Genomic DNA, 5,385 nt, shown 5'->3' with positions numbered 1-5,385 from the left:
AATGGTTCCGCAACAAGTCGCCATTAGCGTGATAATGGGTCAGATGATCATCGGCCCTCCATCTACGCACTTTTCCGTGCGCTTCGCATCAGACCCTCTCACCCCTCTGCTGCATACAGGCACAGTCACAGTAAGCAGCAGCTCGCAGCTATTAAATATGCATGTTTGCGTGAGTTTCTTATTGTTCGCGACCCATTGAACAATACAATGCGTTGCGCGGGATGCGATCAGCAGCTTTTGTTGTGCAAATGAATCGCCGAAGCGCGGATTGTGATAGCGTTTACAACGAAGTCGGCACCACGTGTCAAGCCCTTAGCTTGCTGGCCGCCTCCGTCCGACGGATCGGCCGCCGCAGCTCGGCCGGTGTCGGCGTGTCCTGCAGGGGTCGTGTGCCGCGACAGGCCCCGGGGAGAGCGGCCGGACTGTGGGGCGTGACGGCGCCGTGCGTCACACTGTGACGTCACCGTCGGCGACATCGCCATCAGTCGGCCGTGCGGGGAGAGTGAGGGCCAGCGTCTGGCGCTCGTGCGTGGTGAGGAGGGAGAGCTGGTTCGCGCGGCTCGACCGCTCGCCCGGCTCGAAACCAGACACGACGCGCTGACCGAGCGACTCGGCTGAAGGCGCCGTCACTGCAGCTGAAAGATGGCTGCGCCGTTCTCATCGGACGAACGCGCGCTATGCACTGCGCATGTGAATCAGGCATGACTTACGGCGATGACGACGTTCGTCATTGGGAGTCATTACCGAAAGGCCGCAAGTCACGAGACGTGCCCGCCTGCCGAGCATGCTTCAGCCGCCTCGCTGGCGCTCTCTCGGCGCGCGGTGTTTCCCACGCGAGCCGCGAGAGAGCCTGCACGCTCGGCTGCCGCGCGCCCGTGCAACACGCCACGAGCGGAGCGCGATCGGAAAGCAGCCTCCCGGTCAGAAGGCAGCCTCCCGGCCCGACTGCCGCCGACGTCTCGGCGGCGAGCTCGCGCACGGCAGCGGTAACCGGGTCAGCGGGCCGGCGTGTTATTGGCAACTGGAGCGTCCCGCGACCTTCGCACCGGCTCAGTTCCGAGACGTCACGGTGACGGGCGCGCGTGACCGCAGGACGTGACGGATTCTCTGGCGGATGGCAGACGCCGCCGAAGGCTCCGAGACATCCGGGCAACACCGGGAGGTAGAGCGGAGGCGCCGAGTTGAGGGGGTCCGGAGCTCTGCCGAGAAGCCTTGTTTATCAGAGGAGCTGCGGCAACGTATTTTGCAAGGTAGAGCGGAGGCGTTGAATTGAGAAGGTCCGGGGTTCTCCGCCGAGGAGCTCTTCGTTAGAGGAGCTGGCGGCGGCATGTATCGGAACTACTCTTCATCCCGTTCTCGGACACAGTCCGAGCCGACAGACCGTGACCCGTGTCGACGACACGCGACCCTTGAGGCGGGATAGCGCCGCGCCGTCGCGGCCGCGGCCGTGCCGGGCCCGGCCTTCAGACAGCAGACGCGACGGGCCCGACCATCCAGACTGCGGACGCGATGGGTCCGGTCTCCAGACCGCGGCCGCGGCCGTGCCGGGCCCGGCCCGGCCTCCAGACCGCGGATGCAACGAGTCCGGTCTCCAGACCGCGGCCGCGGCCGTGCCGGGCCCGCCCCCCGGACCGCAGCCGTGGCGGGCCCGGCCTCCGAACCGCGGCCGCGCCGGCGCGCAGCACGCTCCTGAGCTGAGGCGCCCCGGTGTAATGAGCCGAGTGGGACGCCCGCGTAATGGGCCAGCCCACACCGCCGCTCGGACGCTGCGCACGTGATTCATAGCGTGGTCCGGCGCCGGTGGCTGGGCGCCACGGGAACACTGTGAGAGCTAGCACAGGGCAGCGGTCACCGGTCACGGCTCGCCTTCTCTCCAGCGGGAGGCCGTGGACAACGGTGGTGCAGGAACGCGCGCCGTTCAGTTCGTAGGCCGGCTTGTATTTGTATGTTTCCGCCGTGGAGTTCTAGAGGTTGTATATCATGTTCTGAAGCGCTCCGAATTCCTCGTTTGAGACGAGTCATGAAAACGTAGTTATCTCGTACCTGGGGCACGATCTTTTTAAAACGTCCTTGCCGGTTTTAAAGTCTGAGCAATCTTTTTAAAATGTTTTGCTGGTTTGAAAGTCTAAGCAAAAGAGTACAAATTTGAAAACAGATCCGATTAGCTTTGAACTATTCGCACTAAGACAGCCTACGTTACGAGGGCCCAAAAAACCCTGGACATGCCTTCAAGCCGCATAAGTGACTGCGCAGGTCCTGTCGTCGGAGCTATCGTGGGCAGCGGTAAAACCGTTAGCCGATAATCTTTAGTATTCCGTTGTGCTATCCGGCACTGGGCCGTGGGACCAGTTCAGGGAATTATCTCATGCGCTCCGGCACTTCTCGATGTAAGTTCCGCGCTGGTGTCTGTGGAACTGGTCCCTACTGGAGCCTAAGTACGAGCAGGACATTCGAAGAAGTGGGGTTCAAAATCATATCAACTTTTAAAAAGGCTTCTTCCTTGTTGTTTCGTGAGTGAAAGAAACAAACTGCGATGTCGTGTTCAGTTAAGTACACCCGACTGAGCTAGTTACATTTTTAAAGTTCCCCATTCGTACCCTATTTACTTGAGTGTGTTATGTTCCTTCCACATGCTGCACGCTTAGATCATACGATTAATATGTGTTGCTGACTCTGGCCTAGCTTTGTACTATTACCTGAGCCTTGGTATTATCTGGCGATGTTTCAGGTTCAACGAACTGCAGCAAGTTGCAGTATTTTGTCACGTCGTATTATTCGGAAATTGAAAAAAGCGGTCGCATATTAGCACCCAAAAACGTGGTCAAGTCATTTGCTGGCGCGTCCGGAAGAACTCTTCAAATGTGCCAGCGTCTATTTCGACGTGAATATTCGATGAAAGTTACGAAAACCTGACAATCGGCACCAGTCGACCGAACCGATGGCGGTAATCGTCCGACGATGGCCCAAACAACACTAGCCGTGTCTAACATGCCTAACGAACATTACTCCCGAAGCCGTGCTGTCCACACGTCTGAAGCAGCATCACATTGACGCCACGTCGATTACCGAAGCCTGGTTTCGACGATTGACGCCAAACAAAATGGTAATGGTACCCAACCACGCATCTTCCACCGAGACAGAGTGGGAAATGTATTAGAGCAGGGCTGTAGTTTGCTATTTAGTTGGAGGAGGACTTTTGATAACGTTGAGAGGAAGTTGAGTCAAATCCGGAAGAAATACGTCTTGAGTGTATATAGGGCTGGTTTTCCCCACTCAGCCCCCCCCCCTCCCCCACTCCTATTTCGAGAAACCACGCCGTCCGGTGTATGCTTAACGGCCGTGATACTCGGCGGACTCGCTATCAGATTACTCCAGCGTCAGGTCTGAGACTGAGGGCCCATTTCCCAGTGGTGACATGACCGGAATCCGCGATTTATATTGGCCCTCAATCAATGAGGGCTCGTATGCCGGTCAGAAGATCCCACTGCCTAACAATCTAGGAACTCAGGTTCGGTCTAGGCCGTGCTCAGAGAGGGGGGGGGGGGCAGGGACCCGAAGGGCCCCTCGGGACCGACGAACACATGCCCGATTGCAGAGCACGAAGGGCTGTCTGCACGTTACATTGGAAAACCCGTCGCGCAGAGACGGGCCCTCAAATGTCAGTCAGGGGCCTCTTGCCTTGCAGCGATTGAGAACCCTCGGGACTCTGAAGGCCCCTTTGTCGGTCAGAGACCACCAACACCGCAAAGTCGACTCCGTGTCGTTCTGAGCACTGGGAGCCCATTTCACAAGCGGGGACAAGGCCGGTGCGCACGATTTGCATCGGTCAGGACCTCTGGAACAATGAGGGTTCATGCTTCGGCCAGGGACCAACAGTGCCTAACCGGAGGCGCTGTTTCAGCGGAAGGCCCCGAGTCCGTCAGGGAACATTTCCTGAACAGGACATGGGAATCTGAATGCCGGGGCTCTTTTGCGTTGGGCGAGACCCTCTGGCAATGCGAGGAGATAGAATAACTTATTATGAGAGTCCGCAATGAGACGATGGAAAGACCTTGTGTCAGCTAGGGCCCCAGTGCAGTCCAGAGTCACCTGCACTGGGCCCCGCGTATCGGGGTCCTCTATATATGTCTACGCTCACGGGGTCCTAATATCTCTGTAAAATCCATAAAATTGACTGTGTGGATCTGACAGTGACCAACGAAGCTTCCCTGAGCCTGTTGCCGACCTTGTGGATCTGACAGTGACCAATGAAGCTTCCCTGAGCCTGTTGCCGACCTGTGTAGACCTGGCAGTGACCATGAAGCTTCCTGAGTCTGTTGCCGACTTGACTGTGTGGATCTGACAGTGACCAGCGAAGCTTCCCTGAGCCTGTTTGCAGACCTGTGTAGACCTGACAGTGAACACTGAAGCTTCCCTGAGCCTGTTGCCGACCCTGACTGTGCGGACCTGACAGGGACGATCTGATACTGCAGTGTCTGACAGCGTCCACCTGACAGTGTGCGCGATCTCTCAGTGTCTGGTTCTCGGTGTGCGGTCTGACCGTGTCCAGCTGCGGGTGCGATCTCACAGTGCCTGGTTCTCGGTGTGCGGTCTGACCGCGTCTAGCTGGCAGTGTGGATCCTGCGGGCGCTTACCTCTGCGCCGGCTGCTGTGCGGCGGGCGCGCCGGCCGTGTCGCCTGCCACCATGCCGTACAACCCATGGCCGGCGCGTGGGCGTGGTACGGCTGCTTGTGCTGCAGCGGCCCCTCTGAGAGCGCAGGCCACCGTCCGTCAGAGATGCCGCACTCGCCGTGTGCGCCCACACGCCCACTCGCCGTTGTGGAATCACCGGAGCGCGTGTGCACGTCCCACAGTCGCATGTTCACCACCCACATAACGCACGCACGTCAATAGACGTACGCCGAGACATGTCGCACGCACGTCCGTAAAAGAGAAAATAGGATGGATACCACAGACACACAAATGCAGACGACAGTTTGTGACATTAAAAGGTACTGGCATTTCAGAACTAAATTACGCGACTCAGCCGAGCAATAGTGCCTTATCGGTTATAGGCTGCCTGGCGCAATTCCGTTGAGCATCGTCATAAAGGATAAGCGTCACGCCAAACGCTCCCTATGTGGAGGGTCTGTGTCCATCCAGTGTGACATCCCATCTTGGGAGTCCGATGTCACAGCATCACTCCATCTTCACGGTTTGATTCGAATCGGATATAAGGATACATTTACAAGCTGGGTGGGCTGTTGTAGTCGGCACCGGAGCGCCCACGCCCCGACAAGAAACCTGGATAAAGTTATCGGCATTCGTTCGTTAACGGTTGGTTTCTGCCTCCCAGGGGGGTGTCGGTGTTGGAGCAGTACGTCCGGGGTCGCCGGTGACAGCCC

Source organism: Pollicipes pollicipes, unplaced genomic scaffold (genome assembly GCF_011947565.3).
Source record: "Pollicipes pollicipes isolate AB1234 unplaced genomic scaffold, Ppol_2.1 Scaffold_4881;HRSCAF=5763_pilon_pilon_pilon, whole genome shotgun sequence".
Taxonomy (NCBI): Eukaryota; Metazoa; Arthropoda; class Thecostraca; order Pollicipedomorpha; family Pollicipedidae; genus Pollicipes; species Pollicipes pollicipes.
Note: the sequence above shows the minus strand (reverse complement) of the source record.